The sequence below is a fragment of the Ascaphus truei genome, chromosome 5 (assembly GCF_040206685.1).
Source record: "Ascaphus truei isolate aAscTru1 chromosome 5, aAscTru1.hap1, whole genome shotgun sequence".
NCBI lineage: Eukaryota > Metazoa > Chordata > Amphibia > Anura > Ascaphidae > Ascaphus > Ascaphus truei.
In genome coordinates this window covers 100578853-100597843 of record NC_134487.1, presented here as the reverse complement: position 1 = coordinate 100597843, position 18991 = coordinate 100578853, and the positions used below count along the sequence as shown (strand labels likewise).

At 41.8% G+C, this 18991-nt stretch overlaps 1 protein-coding gene and 1 long non-coding RNA gene across 7 annotated transcripts in view; one reads left to right on the top strand and one right to left on the bottom strand.

Moving 5' to 3' along the window:
* The window catches only part of GRIP1 (glutamate receptor interacting protein 1), an 894479-nt gene that overhangs the window by 626680 nt on the left and 248808 nt on the right, over window positions 1-18991 (bottom strand). The window lies entirely within an intron of this gene.
* LOC142495185 (uncharacterized) overlaps window positions 1-18991 on the top strand; it is a 58054-nt gene that overhangs the window by 4684 nt on the left and 34379 nt on the right. For 2 of the 5 annotated variants that reach the window (XR_012801679.1, XR_012801683.1), the window contains 2 exons: window positions 4846-4918; window positions 5203-6386. This is a non-coding gene — a long non-coding RNA (uncharacterized LOC142495185). Of the gene's footprint in view, window positions 1-4741; window positions 4919-5202; window positions 6387-18991 lie in introns of those variants that run through there. The other 3 variants (XR_012801681.1, XR_012801680.1, XR_012801682.1) reach the window with 2 other exon arrangements.

The following is an 18991-nucleotide window of genomic DNA, read 5'->3' as shown; positions in this document are numbered from 1 at the left end:
CAGACACAAAGGAAGTCAAATCAATCAGAAATACTTGAACAAGTTAAAAGTACTAGATCTTTAATCAGTCCCCATTGTCCACAATTCCCTACGAGTCGTTAAAGAAAATGAAGGCAGCTGCACCCCAAAATAAAATTCAAAAAGCCAAACTAATGTTTACAATGACATATTTACCATGTATTTTAACTTATTTCAATGTCTCAGTCACAGCAGTATCTGCCTTCTTTTTTTTTTTAAACCATTGACATTATTGAGCACGAATTATTTTCGTTGGCACCATCACATACTATTTCAAGCAGACCTGTAAATGTTACAGGACCATTTGTACCTACAGCATAACAACTGCTATGTTACCAATCATATAGGAGTAATGTTTCATTTTGTGCATAAATGGGGGCTGTGATATTGGCAGTAATGTGACCAGACATTAGTGATGTAACAAGTACCAGGAAATGACCCGGTACCCGGCACTATTTTAAGTACCCGGAAATTACCCGGAACCAGGGGACTGGGACCCTGTGCCGGGTAATTTCCGTTCTGCTCTCCTCGGTCCTCCTCTTGGAGAACGGCAGGAGCAGAGCAGCAGAAGACTTACCTGCAGCCGGCGGCAGAGGGTGAGGAGGACCATGGCAACATCGTGGGAGTAGCAGCAGACATCCTGGTGGCGTTGGCTGCAGAGGACGTCATTGTTGAGCCCGTGGGAGCAGCGGAACACATCCCATCACAGCCGGTGGGAGCCGGGGAACATATGACCGGAGCAGGAGTATTACTATTGGACAGCCAGGGAGGAGCTGGCTGTCCAATAGTATTGCTCCTGTCACATGTTCCCTGGCTCCCACCAGCACCAGCTGTGATAGCGAAGTCGCCGTGGTCGTCCTCATCTTATGCAGCGGTCCGCCTCACCCTCCGCTGCAGTTAATTGAGAGCTACCCGGATGGGTACCAGGAACGCGCCCCCCGCCCCCCTCTTCGAGTACCCAGTACAACACTAGCAGACATTGCTATGGGGTCGTCATACTAGTAGTCCAATCTAGTCCCTCGGTTTCTTTATTACACAGCCTTCAGTGAATAAAAGGTGGACACAGAAAAATGATACTGAGCAGTATTAATTATTATAGGCTAAAGCAGTAAAATTTCGGGCATTATTGAAAACCCTGCTCTCTGATTGGATAATGCCCGGAATTTTAGCAGCTTGCAATGTGTAGTTTTCAATATGTTTATTTCCAGCCAATCAGCTTTCAGAACAGCTGAGACAGGGCAGGGGATTGGTCAGAATGAAGTAACAGCCATGGGTTGACTCCTCCCCCCCCCCCCCCCCCATCCCGAGCTGACAGATTTTCTGAGCAGATTCAGTTGAATTGGGGGGGGGGGGGGGGGAGAGGGGGGGAGAGAGAGCTCTGTGCTGTTGTGTTGTATATCTGTGTTGAGGTGCTGTGTGTGTGCGTGTGTGTCAGTAGCAGTGTTTATGGGTGTAGCATGTGTGTGTGTGTAGCAACAGTTTATGTGTGTGTAGAGGTGCAGTGTTGTGTGTGTGTGTGTATGTCGTGTGTGTAGAGGTGCAGTGTTGTGTGTGTGTGTATGTCGTGTGTGTAGAGGTGCAGTGTTGTGTGTGTGTGTGTGTGTGTGTGTGTGTGTGTGTGTGTATAGAGGTGCTGTATTGTGTGTAGAGGTGGGATGGGGGAGAGTGCAACATTTTGTAAGTGGCTGCATTTTTTATTGTGGCTGCAGTGTGTGTGTGTGTGTGTGTGTGTGTGTGTGTGGTGTTGTGCTGTTGTATGTGTAGCAGCAGTTTGTGTGTGTGTAGAGCGGCTGTGTTGTGTGTGTGTAGAGCTCCAGTGTGTGTGTGTCTGTGTCAGCAGCAGTGTTTATGGGTGTAGCATGTGTGTAGCAGCAGAGTTTGTGTGTGTAGAGCTGCTGTGTGTGTGTGTTTGTGTGTGTGTGTGTGTGTATGTAGAGCTGCTGTGTGTGTGTGTGTAGAGCTGCTGTGGTGTGTGTGTGTGTGTGTGTGTGTGTGTGGTGTGCTCGTGTGTGTAGAGCTGCTGTATGTGTAAAGGTGCTGTTGTGTGTGTGTAGCAGCAGTTTGTGTGTGTTTAGGTGCTGTGTGTGTGTGTTGAGGTGCTGTGTGTGTGTGTGTGTGTTGAGGTGCGTGTGTGTGTGTGTATATATATACACACACAGAGGGGGCGGCAGTGTGGGGATATAGATATCTGCAGTGTATGTGTATATAGAGGTGGTTTCATGTATTTACCATTTTATTTTAATAAAAAAATCTATTTAACTATACAAAAGTGTCTATTATTTATGAAATAAGCCTACATTTAGCCTATAATAGTAATAATCCCCTCAGAACAGGGCAGTACTGGCCAATAATGCCCTGGCTGGAAGAGTTGAAGGCCCGAAGCCGAAGGACTTTAACCCAGCCAGGGCATTATTGGCCAAGTCCCTCGGCTTCGCCTCGGGCCTTCAACTCTTCCAGCCAGGGCATTATTGGCCAGTAATGCCCTGTTCTGAGGGGATTATTACTTAAATATTACTTGAAATAGGAGTAGTAGTATTACTGTTAGTGTTTTTTTTTGTTGCACTTTGGTTTTTTTCTTTTCTTTACTTCACTCAACTTTATAGGAACAAAAAAAAATGTGGAAATTTTACACAACTATCAAAAGGCACGAATAGAGTGCTAATTACAGTTAAATACATTTTTTTCAGCTTTTAGGTTAGGGATGAAGGGCAAACACCAAACTGAAATGTTTGATTTTAGTTTCTATGAGAAAAATAAAAAAGGGCCCCCTGCTCGATGAGATGTCTCCACTAATGATTTCGGTTTAACTGTTCTATAAATCAAAGGTTCACGAGAATATAGTTGAAAAAAATATTCCATTATGAGTTTAGTAGCTAAATAAAAAGGGGCTTTAATATGCAATTCCACTTTAGAGCAGGGATCTCATGAAAAATGCAGTTCAAGATGAGACTCTTGGCTTCTGTGACTTAACTGGGGACTTTTTCATCCATTACTGGTACCCCATCTTTAAGGTTTCAGTATCTCAGACAAATTCCCCAGATATCTAAATCTGTGTTGGAGAATGGTACCATTAGGTTGCGGCTTCAAGAATTTTAACTTACGACTTCATAAGTGTTAAGCAATTTTCTCCAGGTCATTCTAGCAGTTAACAGGTTAAACCGCTACAAGGTGCACATTTATCAAGCGATCTTCATGCACCATCCACATCTCATAACCTGTCAGCTTGCAAGAGGCTGTCGCAGATTTGTGATACATCATGTTAAAATAGTGCATCTATGTCAAGGGAAGGTCACAAATCTGCAAAAAACTCATTCATAGCCAACATTTGAATGAACCAACAATCACTTTTCCTCACTAGTGATGAATAAGATCAATGTCCTTCAAAGGAAAATGCTGCAGCCACAGATAGACCTATTAATGATATTTACTGACCGTGGAAGAGATTGAGAAGACAAAAGGTGACTGACTAGGCCCTCGGGGGTCTCATATCAAGAAACTAATGGCGCCAGCGAGGTACATTGTGCTGCTCTGCAAAATGAAATATTCGCTGTTCACAGCCATTGTAATCCACAAGGATAATATATTTGCCCAAACTCCAATTTCAGCAACACATTTAACATTGAATAAGGTGGTGTCAACAGTTCATGTACAACATCATCTCTGAAGAACTCACAAATTGCTCCAAAGGCTAGGAATTGCTACCTGCAGAGAATATATTTGTACACGAACTGCATTGCTATTAATACCAAATAACAAAATGTATAGATTGTACAGATCGTACATTTCCTAAGCCCATCATTTGTCTTGTTTGAATATCTTTCTCTCCCTTACAAGTCCTCTAAACTGGCTTGTATCCCGTTGCCTTCCATACGCTACTTTTTCGTTTTCTAATTATTTATACAGATGTGGATGGAAAAACTTAAATAAGAATGAAAAGGTCTACAGAGGCCAGTTACATAGTAGAGAAATAAAACGTTACTGTCAGAGAAATCAATAGAAATAGAAGAAAGCTTCCATAATTGATGACAAGAGTGTCATAAAAGCAATATATGCTTTTCAATTTGGAGTACTAACCAAGTTGTAGACAGCTGGCTGATGATTTCAGTGAGGCAGATGAGCTGACGGATAACTATTAAATAAGCATCTGAAATAAAACAGATCCACACACTTTCACTATACGCCAGGGCTCAACTGGCAGCACCCAAAGGGACTTGTTTCCGCCCACGGATTCTCAGCTGCCTATGCAACTAGTATGAAAGTAGCCGGAGCAAAGTGCAATTTTTCACACAAACTCCCTTGTAAGTTAAGGTAAAGCATACACACATTATATATATATATATATATATATATATATATATATATATATATAATGTGTGTATGCTTTACATATACATATACACACACAATATATAATATATATATATTATGGTGGGGGTTATATGTATTATTGTTTTTTTCATATGTATTGGGTAAGTGTGTTTTTTGTATGCATTTGGGGGGGTGGAGGGTGGAGGGTGGAGGGTGGAGGAGGTCGCCTATATTTGTGGGGGTGGAGATTTGTTTTGTATGTATTTGGTGGTTGGAATTTTTTTGCATTGGGGGGTGGGAAGTGTTTTTTTTTGGGGGGGGGGTGGGGCCGGTCAGAACTGTAGTCCTGGGCCCCGGGAAATCTGTCTGCGGCCCTGACCGTATATGTAAAACATCTGTTTTGTTCATTTATCAGGTCAAAATTGAAAAACGTCGACAAATGCATGACGCTGCAAAACAATCATTTTAGGCAAAATCTTGCAAATGCCAATGAAATCCTATTTTGTCCATTTTTAACAGCATGCTGTGTGAGCAAACAACTATTTCCTGGTCTGTCTGAACTATAGCTGTGTGAAAGCCTTGGAAATATCAGGTGCGTTAATTTTTTATTTTGTTTTATCATTTCCGTAGTAGACAAATGCTTTGGGCTTTTACACTATTTATCCAGTGTCTTTTGGTGATAAGACTGTTTGCCAGTGAAAATCAAGTAAAATAAATTGTTGGTTTTGCCAAATAATTACAACGCCATTATTAGTCAAGCCGATAAGTTGCGGATATGCTTGAAATCCGTGTTCCCGGAGAAATGCAACATGTACAAGATAACATTTCCCTTAAAATCAGCAATCCTATTTTTTTATATCTTGTTTACGGATTCAGAACCAAAGAGTCCCAGAGCTAAACTGCGATATTGTTAGCTCAGAAGACCGCCTGGTTACCAAGATAATCAACAGTGTTTTCAAAGTCGGAAAGTAACGTCGGTACCTTCTACCGGTAAAGTATCTCAGGAACCAGGGGGAACTGGAAAGTGTCATTCATCTCTGGGAGGATCCTCCTGTTCCCATCCTGCAAAAAAGGGGGAGTGGGGGCGTAAAAGAGGTGCTTTACACACACACACACACCTCAGATTTAGCCTAATTATTTCAAGTGATAACACAACATAGCCGAGTATACTGTATCTCCCAATATCCCATAGGAAGCCATGGCAATGCTGGGGCAGCACTCCACTATATCCCAACATCTCACACCGAAAAGATCAAAATAAAGCCGACTGCAGCACATCGGATTGTTTGTGTCCGTCACTTCAATTTACATAGATACTGAAAGTCAGAATGCTCATAGAAAACAACAGGAATAGCTGTAATGCTTTTGCAAGCCCCTCTTCCGTTGCAGGGCTTGAACTGGCTGATCTAGTGCCGTCATGGGCCCCTGCCTGTTCTTATCAACACGATGCTAGGTCTTCAGCAATTATAACAGACTTCGTACATTTTATTTCCTGCAAAGACTGCCTCCTTCTTTCTGGTACATGAAATTGTAGTTAAGTATACTTGCCATAAAAATTAAAGCGTTATGTGCTTAAGTGCAGGTCCATGCATAAAAATGTACTGGCACACCAAGCCGGCACAGGAAACGTGAACAAAAACATTTGCAGTAAACTGCATTAGACAGAACAATCAATGTGTATTGGATTTTGCACTTCAGGCTAGTGTTTCTGACAACAGAAGCCCATCAGACTCAGCTCTTCCACTCCTGCCATAATGAGCAAGGTCAAAATCACAAATGGAAATGTTTTAACGTAGAACTCTAATACCATAGCTTGCTTTAGCGCCCACAAAAAACAGTTTCCAGGCACGACGACATTAAAGTACTATTCTTATGTGATGATGTGTACGTAGACTGCTTTTTCTTTAGAAACCTCCATCTTTAGCTGCCAACCTTATTTTGCTTTAAATTGCGACAGCTAGAACCACCCTCTTACAGGTGGTGTTAATCTATAAATATACAGATCTCATGTTTACTTATTCCCTTAAATGTAATGATTGCTATTAAATTATACAAAATACTTTCCCTGTAAATCTGTGTCTCTGTGTTGACCACTTGCTGCAGTTGCTAGCCTCTTCTCAATGTTGCTCCTATAAATGTTCTGATTTGATTTCTCGGAGATCAGGGTAGCGCAGGTATCGATATGTGAAAAAATAAAAGGCACAAAATAGTGCAAATAAAGTTTGATCAAACAATGTGATATGATATTATCAGGTGAATGGAGACTCACGTGACATCAAATAAAATCAGGCACATCAGAGATCAGAGGCAGATGCTTGATTCTGTGATGTTAGATGGTAGATGAGCAACCCCACAGTTAGATAACTGATATGATGTTAGCAGCATACACGACAGCTCATCAGTCAGAGTAGTAGGAAAGAAAGAGAGGCTTCCATAGCGTAGCACAATAATAACAATTTATACACGCAATAAAATTAACACACAGTGTCATAGATCAAAATAGGCACATAAAACAAGCGATATCACCAGCCCCTGTCTCCTCCGTCTTTGGCCTCACGTTCCGGACCGCGGGGGTCGCCTGGATCCGCTGACACACAATTGTCACGGCTGGAACGGGGGTCCTCTGTGTCCTCAGTCTTTGCTGCCGATTTGATTTCTACCACTTTACTTTTGGTCGTCATCGTCTTGGTCTTTTAGTTTCACTTTGAATCCAGTCAAGTACCAACTTTATCCAACGATAATTTCTTCTTGTGAGATTTCTGGTCCACTGCCATTTTTATTTAATTACCCTTGTGTTCTCACAGACCTTTGTTTGGTTTCAAATCCATTCATTTTTTCCCCTGTCTCTTCAGGTAATACTCTGTAAGGAAAGGGGAAGGGGGATACTTTGCTACAACAGCAGGTAGCAAATAGCTCTAATCAAAATCTAAGGGTAAAGGGTGCTCCAAGAGGATTGGAATTTTATGTAACACAAGGAGGGGACTGAAAAGAAAGCAATGAGCTCTTAATTGGTGTACACCCTAATTTAATTCACAATACATGATACAATTTATCATGTACAAAGTCATTTTATTTCATTATTTCGAATAAAGGTGTCCTCTGGCGCATAGATCAAAGAGAAAGAAAAAAATGGTGTAATATTGTTAAGAATTGTGACAACAAACATGAGATATACAGTATGCGCTCACATACATTCGTGCTAGAGACTAATCTCGTGCATCCAGATTTCTGTAGGGATATTGGTCACCTGGAGCAAACAGCTTAAAAGGACTCAAATATAAAGAGAAAATGCCATAGCGTAATAAGAGTTTTATTTAGAAAAATTGTCTTGAACTTTATGCATGTAGAATAAAAGCTTTCCAGCATAATTAGCATCTCGTGTGGTCTTCCTCTTGTTCTTCTGGTTGTGTACAGTGTTGGAATCCTTCCAGGAACCTTGGGGGGGGAGGAAGATCAGTGCCCTCCATCATCTTTGCAGCCTTACGATTTGGTGAGAACTTTCTTACTCCAACCTCCGCGGGGTCCCGTCCAGCCCGCGTGGACAAGCTAACCTGGCTGCCCTGACCTCTTTTGTCAACGACAATCAGGAAGCCACGTGTGCTCCGCAAGCTCATATACGTGGAAGAGTCCCAACAATCAAGAGGCAAGGTTTGCACATGTGGTTTGTGCCAAGCGTCTACAGCTTCTACAGTTCAACCCAATGAGTTTCGCCACTTGGCTTCCTTAGGGATAATGAATGGTGTCAGAGTCCTGTGTCCTTAAATACAGGTACCGGGTAGTAGAGGCCACAGTGTTCCACCAACTTTTCATTTTTTTTTTTAATTCAAACTTTTTTTTATTGTTTTTGTGGTATCACATCAAAACTTTGAAACAGGAAGAACAATGTACATAAATGTCATCTGAACAATAGAACTATCTTTTTTGGCATTTAAACGTATATTCTGACCATAAGGTCTTAAGACATTTCATTAAAGCCAACAGAAACTCCATCTTTAGAACATTTAAATACTTCTGGGACTCCAATCCAATTTTATAAATGTAACTTTCCATCCCTCTTTACCAAAATAAAAGGTGACCCAGTGTCTTTTAGTGACAAGACTGTTTGCCAGTGAAAGTCAAGTAAAATGTTGGTACTAGAACATGACCTAGAATGTTGGTACAGATACCAAATATCGTGGCTGGGGAGAGCAATAAACAAAAAATAGAAAGAGCACACAAAAGATTTTGGTGGTGTCAAAAGACTACCAAATGTATTAATACATCAGAGTCAGTACAGGTAACGTTTCTGGACACTAGGTCCCTTCCTCAGATCAAAACACCACCAAAAGTGATTTTTTTGTTTACATTTTGTTTAAAGCAGTGGTGTGCCATCTATACCCTCTTGTATAGTGGCTGGGGAGAGTAGCATCGGTTACAATGAATATTCTCCCTAGACTCCTGTACTTCTTTCAAACTCTTCCAGTCAATGTACCCTTGACAGAACTCAAAAATTTACAAAATAAAAGACCAAGAGTGTCAAGGTCGGTAATGTTAGCATCTAAGGCGTGTGGAGGCCTGGGAGTACCAGATATTATTGTATGTATGCTTTATTTATATAGTGCCATAAATGTACATATCGATTCACAGTAGTAATACATATCATATAAATAACAAATAATATAAATCAGGTCATGGGAATAAGTGCTTCAGACATAAAAGTAACATTAAGGAAGAGGAGTCCCTGCTTTAAGCAGATGTGTCTTAAGGTGGATAGAGAGGGTGCTAGTCGGGTATTGAGGGGAAGGGCATTCCAGAGGTGCGGGGCAGAAAGTGAGAAAGGTTTAAGGCGGGAGAGAGCTTTAGATACAAAGGGGGTAGAAAGAAGACATCCTTGAGAAGAACGCAAGAGTCGGGATGGTGCATAGCGAGTAATTAGGGCTGAGATGTAAGGAGGGGCAGAAGAATGTAAAGCTTTAAAAGTGAGGAGGAGAATTGAGTGTGAGATACGGGATTTGATCGGAAGCCAGGAGAGGGATTTCAGGAGGGGAGATGCGGAGACAGATTTAGAATAATTTAAAATAAGCGATGGATTGGTGTAACAATCCAGTGTCGTGTTGCTGGTTGGAGATTGAGTCCTCCTATGTCTCTCCCCTCACTCAAAGCGATTCTATGGTCCCGAGGGGGGGGGGGGGGGGGGGCGGTAAGGGTTCCGGGCAAGACATGCCTGGGAGCAATGAGGTGTACGTGGAAGATATGGACCAAGAATAAAGAAAAACACAAATTGACAACCTCTTCTTCCATGTTCCACCAACTTTAATGCTTTCACTAATGATCTTTGAATAATCATGATATGAGCCAGTGCACGCAAAAAAAAGTTGTATTTTTATCTACTTACATTTCGTTTTTTTGACAATTATATGATCGTTGAATCATTTATCATCAGCTGATTAAAAATTCTGCATTCAATGAATGAATGGAAATGACTACATTTAAACAATGCATAGAGATACCGGGGCTGAAATGAATGAGTTTCAGCTCAGGAGGCTCCATGCTTCAATACTGTGAATAAAATAAAAGCTGTGTGATCCCCTATTAGAGGCGCGCAGGGAAAGTGACTGATTCTGTCTCACTCTTACAAGCAGGTGCAGCCCGGTAGGATTCACACAGCGCAAGTCCCATTCAGACGCAGGGACCCCCGCTGTGTTAAACCCGATGGGTCATTGCCGACTGCTATGCACTGTGCCGCAGACGGTCAAGGATTTGCACACTGTGCACCAGTACATGCTCTGCGGCAGCTGAAACATACAAGATGCTACATCCATAATAACGTAAATGGGGCTAATACAGTAATCCTTATGTTACTAATCTCATCCATATTTGGAACAAGTAGTAATGAGTATGCCATATAGGATTCATTTAAATCCATCTGCCTAACGGATGTAAGATATAAAATCCTGCCTTGGCATTAGTTCCAATATCACATCATGCATCCACCATCATAAGCAGGGTTCACAGAAGAAAGGCAGAGTAAAGGTCCACTTCCTAATATCATTCGGTTGATACCACTAAATCAGGGGCACTCAAGGAGCTCCGGACTGGTGTAGCCAAATTGTTCCTGCTCTCAGATCCTACAGTCACGCAGAGTCAGTGATAATGTCTGACGTGTGAAAAACCCAACGCACGTTTCGCCACCTTGTGGCTTCTTCGGGGTTGCAGATGCAGAATAGACCCGTTTAAATAGTATTTGCCATGTTGACACACTGTTATATAAATCCTTCAGCGTCTTGCTGAAGGAGTTGGAGTTACTGCTGTTGAAGCTGACAATATTATTGTTTGAAGACAGGTGTATTAATTATAATCTAACTTAGCCTTTTTGAGGGAGTCTTATATTAACAGATGTGGCACTATGAATTTTACAGGGGTCATTTTTGTTGACCATGTTTAAAACAGGGTGCATTAAAGATGGCATGTAGAAATCAAAATAATAAGTATTGATTCTTATTTTGTCTCTCCATCTCATCGATAATGAATATTAAATAAATCCTGTTGCATTGTAAATTCTAATTTCGTGTTTTATTGGAACTTGGCACTTGAAGAAGGATGTTTGGTGCTTAGTGGTATTTTAAAGCCGAAAGGAGTGTGCAAGATTCATCATACCACCTTATTACTCCAAACTATAGTGAAGGCCAATTGTAGTTTCATAAACCAGATGTGTTACTCACTCGGATGTAAGATATTCCTTTTATATATATTATATAAAGACTTGGTGTCATATCCATTTGATCTCAGGCTATGAAAAAGCTTCATGTTGAGGATGTTATTTTCATGGAGCAGTTCGCCGTGCTAGAGAATATGGTTTAATAACATTATTGATTTTTTTTTGTCAATGCATTCAATTGATATTTTCTTATTGTTTTTTTAGATGTTGAGTATACCATTTTAAGGTTTGAAAAGGACAGTTAATTGAGAGAGAGAGAGAGGAGACAGAGAGAGACAGTGAGGAGACAGTGAGAGAGAGAGGAGACAGAGGTCAGTATGTCCAATGGCGTATAATGGATAATAGCAGTAAATGTAGTCAGTGTATAACAGACGTATAAACAAATCCTTCATTTAGTCCGTCTGGACTCAGGGTATGTACTGTAAATGGTATGTCCACGAGATTCACGCATTAGAAGTTTCTTAGGCTAAGGCCCCGCTCCCTCCGTCAGCGCGCCAGCACTGCAGACAGGCGGGGCGCTGACAGACACAGACCGCGATATGCGGTCTGTAGGGAGCGGGAGCCGGGGCTGGAGTGGGAGGGAGGGGGGCGTGGTTTAAGCGGAGGGACCCGCGATAGCCCCGCCCCCTTCTCACAAGCAGCTGATTCCAAACAATGGTTGGGCATACCGCATATGTCCGGCTGCAGTGTACCAACGGCTGCACGAATGTTGACTAGATCGGCACAAATATTGAGATAAGAAGGCAATTTTCTGAGCTGGCACTGTCATTTTGGACTGTAATATGTGTCAAATCCAATTGCATTATTCATGTCACACACCCCCCCCGCCACGGGCTCGGGCTGCAACTGAAGGAGGGAGCTGCTGCGGGCTGCCCTACTCACACGCTGACACTCAGGCACACACACACACACACACACACACACACGCAGGCACTCATGCACGTACACACACACACACACAGGCAGGCACTCATGCACACACACAGGCAGGCACACACATACACACATACACACACACAGACAGGCACTCACGCTGATTTCCCTCCCCTCTCTCCTCCCCGCTCCCTGAAGCCTCCCCTCCTCATTGGCTCACAGCCACACCACGTGACGCGTCGGGCGCAGCGGGTCCCAGGCCTTATCCCATGCCCCTCTTATAGCTGGCACAATGTGATCTATGCCCTGAAAAGTGAGGGCTTTAACATCTCCACCGTGTTGTCCTGTGCCAGGAGATGAGTGTCAAGGTTGTACATGATAGAACCTATATTTTCTCCTCTTTCCTCGGGCTGCGCTCAGTGTGGGAGACGCATGGAGCCCAGGGGTTGTTACTGCGCAAGCGCGTTCCCCCGGGGCTCCAGCGTCTCACTCTATGGCGCCGCAACAGGGAGAGATCGAGGTTTTTCCTTATTCTTCTTCATGAGAGGTGCGCATGCGCACCGGCAGAGATTGACGTGCGTGCGCCTCCGGCACGCTCCCCTGCTCCTTAGGCACGTTCCTTGGCCATATGAGCAGAGAAGCCTCTCACTGTCTCTGCGCAAGCGCGGGACAGCTCGGCTTCCTATCTTTTGGCCCAGGATTGCGTGTGGGAGGTGGGGGCTGCTTGTGGGGACGCGTGCGCGCGCCTGACTGACCCCACACCAGTTCCTCATTAGATCGTGGGGAGGTTCCTGCATTCGCTTTAGGATTGGTAAGCCAATTATTTTTTAACCTTTAAAATATGTTAATGATGACAGGATGTGTATGCCTTGATAAAGTGCTCTGTGTAGCACAAAACATGTTGGTAGGGTAATGAATTGCCCCCTTTTTTCCATGACTATTAAACCCTTTTATGAATAACGCACTTTCCTCTTTTTAATTCCTCTTTTGGATAAATTCCGGTTGTGCTCTACCATTTCTCTCTCCTATTGCATGTTACAGTTAATAAAATGATTTACAGCAAAGGATTTACTGTTATTGTGATTCTTGAATCTTTTATTAGGCGTCATGAACTCACATGCTTTGCATGAATGTCACTTACTGTATATGAGCTTTTAGTTTGTTTTAATGAGACAGGTTTTTTTGGCTTTAAAAAAGGAGAATCCAAGCAATATCCTATACGTGTTAAAAAAAAATGTTTAAAAATCAGTTATTTACTTTTGTTTATTATTTTAAAATTCAACTCAATGCCATTTTTAATGAATTTTAATATACTGAGCATCCTTTGATTTATATAGCAGGCTTTAGCCACCTTCCCAGTGGTGCAAGATAATTGTAACACTTTCCTGTTTGGGATAATTTGTTGCCAATATTCCCAGCGGTTTGAGCTGTAAACTGCAATAATAGAGAATGTTACCTTAGTAATATAAGAATACATTGTAGCTGCTGAGTCACAATGACTGAAGGATTGATTTGAAACTGAAAGGCAGCCATTAGGTGAACCCTGGCAAACAGGATTTTGCAGATCGATCATGGGAGAACGTATCGATTGGCAGCTTAGGTAATACGTTTCCAATAAAAAGGTAGTCAAAGGCTGCATATATTAAAACAATTTTTTTTTAACTGCTTGGATTGCCTGTTTAATCTGTCTTTTCAGTGTTACGCCATCATCGATATTTCCTCCAAACAATGAAACAAAATGACTTTCTTCATGATGAATTGTATCATTGCGAATTCAAATATGGCGTGCACCAATTAAGAGGCATTGCTTTCCTTTCAGCTACCCCCTTGTGTTACATACTCTCCTGGTAATGCACAGCATACATCTCTCCATACTTCTCTGCGCTGTTTGCAGTACAGTATCTGAATTATCTTCATATTTAGAGTCCACGTTTCACATCTATATGTGAGCAAGTGCAGACACCACTGGTCAAACTGGGGCACAGGGGACTTTTCCCTTCCCCCAAAAAAAGAAAAAAAAAGAAGTGGTGTGCGGCAATCACACGTGAAGTAAGTGAAACTTCTCTGTGGTTTGTAAATGAAATACAATGTACATAGTCATGTATACGGATCAATAAGTGACAGGGTTTTTTTTGTTTTGTTTTTTAAATACTCTGTTTGTAAATACTTTAAGTTGTGTAACTTCTGAATATTAATTGACTATGTGGTGTTCATCTGGTTATTAAAGGACATTATGGTGGTGAGTGTAATATTAATTGCAATGATAATGTATGTAGTAATGGGGAAGGGTGAAAGTATGAGCGAGGTTAGTTTTTGAGTATGAGATGTGTATATCCTGTACATAGTGTGTCAGGGGTCACATAGGTATAACACAGGTCTTGAATGTTGGCTGGGCATTGTTGTTGGTGGGAGGATATGTCCGTAGCTGTGCACACGCGCAGGTGAAAGGTAGCAGGGGGAATGAGCGTGCATGCGCATAGGGAGGGGAATGTAGCCATGTGTGCATGCGTACACTGTTTGGCATAAAGGCATACGGGCTGTCGAGCAGGCAACTCTGCGCATGTGGGGAGGCGAACGGGACCTTGTGCGCATGCGTTGTGTCACGTATGCTACCTTCGTGTATGTGTGGAAATGGGAGGGACCTTGTCCGCATGTGTTGAATATAATAGGAGTGTGCGGATGCGTATATTGTACAATTAGTTTGTGTGGAGTAAGGAGGCTCATTCTACGTATGTGGGGATGACAATGGGTAATTCTGCGCAAGCGGTAAATCAGCTGCTGCGCATGCGTGGCGTAATGATGCACCTTGTACGCATGTGTGGAGCTTCCTGAACAGCTGTTTCTCCTGTACAGGAAGGGGACCCTGCAGTTGCTTCTGCACATGCGGCCTTCAGAGAATGGATCTGCGCATGCGCGAAATACGGGCGACGCTTCTTCACATGCGCAAAGTAAGATTCTGCACAAGCCCGGTCGTTCACCTTCATTATTTTTTCCGTGACCAGTTTTATTTTTTTTCCCTATCAGATTTTTGTGCATGCCTGTGCCACAAAAAAGTTTCACTTCAAAAAGGAAGAAACATATATATACACACTTTACAAAAATGGGACAAGATCTATTTGTTCATTGAGACCCATTGGAGTTTTGGTGCATAACTCATACTGTAGATCCAAAACTGTTGACTTTGTTTGAGAATTTTTTATCTCTATCTCCTCCTCTTTTATTAAGATTGGCCTGTTAACAGGAAAGAATTGCTGCAATAAACATGACAAGGATTGGAAAAACGACTGTACATTAGGCTTGTTTTATAGTTGGCGCGCGCATGTGCGAATTCTCGTGCCACACACTGTGTGTACGGGTCCGTGCTGTGAGCGACAGTTGGGCGTAGCTATGACGTCACACAACCTGCACATCAATAAAAGTCCCACTCCGCTTTTTTGAATCTGACTGGCATTTTTAGTGCAAAACAAAAGTATTGTTGTGATGATCAGAACACAAGTATAGCGGCCAACAACCACGGCGAGAGAAACCAAATACAGTATATGAAAATTTCAAACAATAACTATTTTAGTATAATTAGAATACAACCACCTTAAATGTTATGTTCACCAAAATAATACAGTAAAAAAGTCCACATTTTAAATGTCATTTTTTTTTAAGTTGTCTAGTTAGACTTTGTATAAATCGTTAATTCAATATCACACTTACTGTACAATATCTATGTATCATTATGTTTGGTGCTCTCTAACTTGCCCTGCTCCTCCTGCCCCAGGGAACCCCCCCCCCCCCCCGCCTATCCCAGCCGCGCTGTGATTGGCTAAAGAGCGTAACGTGGCGCAGCAGCGCGAAAATATTAATTTTCACGTATCTGCTGTGATCTGCCGCGCCACCGCTTACGTGCGCAGCTTAAGTATAGCACGCCAGGCCTGGACACAGCCACAATATATCAATCACTATTTACAACCTTTAGTTCATACTCTTTCCTCCCATCTTTTAGACACCTCACATGTTCTCTCTCATTTTTCCAATTTCACTTGGGCACCACACTACCTATGGGTCACCTTAGATGTGGCCTCTCTTTACACCATCATTTCACATGAGCACGGTCTCACTGCCACACGATATTTTTTGGAATCTGATGCCACCCTAGCTCCTGCGCAGATTGCTTTTCTGTTGGATGGCATCCGATTCCTCCTCATGCACAATTACTTTATGTTTGATGGGGGGTTTCTATCTCCAGACACATGGCATGGCCACGTGGTCATCTTTTGCGCCTTCCTATGCCAACCTATTTATGGGTTGGTGGGAACAGTTCCACGTGTTTGGGGATAGGAACCCCTATCGACATCTTATAGTCACTTATCACCGCTACATTGATGACCTGATCTTAGTTTGGTCTTGGTCTATCACTGAATTACATGCCTTATTTTCTTATCTGCACACTAACACACTCAATCTCACATTCACTCACCAATTTCATCACCATCACATATTTTTCTTAGATTTGTGCCTTTACGTAGGTTTGGACTCCAAAACACATACCAAAATTTACAGGAAACAACACTCTAGAAACACATTGTTACATGCCTCGAGTTGTCACAATCCTAATCTCATTAAGGGACTTCCTTATGGGCAATACTTACGTATTCGTAGAAACAGTTCTACTATGGAGGATTATGATGTTAGTTCTCAAGAATTTACGGATAGACTTCTCAGAAGAGGTTATGACCCAAATAATCTCCATCATGCTTACACCAGAGCAAGAGATATATCAAGAGATCAATTGATTAATACTGATCTCTCTGTATTTTCTCATGTTAAGAACACTAACAAAAATTATGAAACAGAGACTGATAAAATACAACCACCATTTTTTATTACACAATTTAGTACACAATCCATGAACATTAAATCCATAATTAAAAAACATTGGGGGATTTTAAATACAGACATACTTCTAAAAGATATGGCTGCAATGGATCCTAAATTTGTGTTTAAAAAAGCCCATACCTTAGGCAATATGATATCACCCAGTATGTTACCTTCTAAATGTAATGAGAATAGAAATATGCTTTTTCCTAATCTCGTTGGTTGCTTCCCCTGTGGAAAATGCAAAATCTGCCAATATGCCCAAAAATCCAAAATCTTCATGAATAGTGACAACACTAAAGAATTCAAAATCCTCTCTTTCCTAAATTGTAATACTGACCATGTAATATATATGATCACTTGCGGGTGCAATAAAAGATATGTGGGACTCACCACTAGAGCATTCAAAATAAGGACACTTGAGCATATGAGCCACATAATAAACATGGATGTTACTCATCCTGTCTCTAGTCATTTTAAAGACTGTCAAAATGGCAGCCTAAATTTTTTTAAATGCATTGCCCTAGAAAAAAATCAAATTACATAATAGGAGGTGGAGATAGATCTAAAATTCTTTACCAAAGAGAAGCATTTTTGATTTTTACTGTAGACACCATCATACCGAAGGGTCTCAACACTTCGTGGGACCTCAAAGTCTTTCTATAATATGTATACATTATTAATCAATTATCTCTTCCCTCCCCCTTCTCCTTCTCTTCCCCTTTCTCCCCCCCCCCCCCCACTACTTTTTCCTTCTCCCCCCCCCTCCCCCCTTTCCTGTCCCCTTCCCCGGTTTAAATCTGGTTATATATACACAAGTAATCTGATGTTGATTCCACTTTAATTGATTATTAACATGTTTTACCTAGTGTATTTATGATTCTTAATGTATTTTATATGAATACTGATCACCAATACTGTTGATAACACATTGGATAAACTCATTGATTTTCAACTGTTGCTTAAACAATGAGTCTATATCTTGAATTTAACATCTTGATTTTATATAATTATTGCACAAATGGAACATAGTGACTAGCTCATGTTGATACCAACAGAACACCTACTTAAATATATCTAAAGTGCCAACCAGACAAGGCAATTTTAATCAATTTAAAAAATTTAGAAATTGCCTTGCAAGCAAAATATTTACCCATATATGGGTATATACTAATATAGGCAATAACTGGATGATAATCCTTCATGAGCAGCATCCAACTCCCTGTGTGCAATCATAAAGATGTGATATAACAATGGTCTCCTTTACATATATCAATTAGTATATTATACACAATACTATGTAGATCTCAAGTATCCAATGCAACTTCTCCTTAGACTTCATTTATTCATTCAGGTGTAACACATCTGCTTTATTAGCTTGTGGGAGGTTTAAATAGCTTCCTCCCACTGCTCATCTCATACTCCTTGAGAAAGGGCAGTACATGCCCGAAACGCGTGGGAGAAGGTTCTTCTATTTTTGTATGTAACTTCTTACATACATACTAATTTTAATGTAACTTCAATAAAGCCTGAATTTTAAGTTTTACCTGGTGAGTCCCAGTATTCAGAGCGGCTGCTGCATCGATCACTCATCTTTATTCTGGACACAGCCAATTCTAATTGATGCGCATGCACTATATACACTATATCAGGGGGGCACAAACTTTTTTCCATGCGCCCCCCTCACTCCCGCGCCCCCCCAATCCTCACTTACTCGCGCTCCGGCGTCATGACGTCACGTTGCCATAGCAATGTGACGTCACATGACCTTGCAGCATCATTTTGACACCGCGTTGCCATGGCAACGCAGGGAGGAAGCCGCCGGAGCCACGGTAAGTTAGGTTTACAGAGGCCCTGCACTTAATTTAAGTGCCTTCGGGAAGCGCGCGGGGCCTCTGTAAACCCCGCGCCCCCCGTCGGCAGTCTCGCGGCCCCCAGTTTGCGCACCGCTGCACTATATTACGGGCCTAAGGGCTGTTCTATACAGCATGCGGCCGCGCGTTTCTATGCGAACGCGCGTGCACGTGCCGCATGCTTTTCATGTATATAGAGCCGGGAGCTGTAGGTTAGTGTATATATGTGTGTATGTGTGTGAGTATATGTGTGTGCATGAGTTGTGTGAGTGAAAGTAAGTCCTAGATAGATTTAAAAAAAAAAAAAAAAAAAAGTTTAATAAATAATTTTTTTTTGTTTTACAATCCTTGACACACACACACACACACACACACA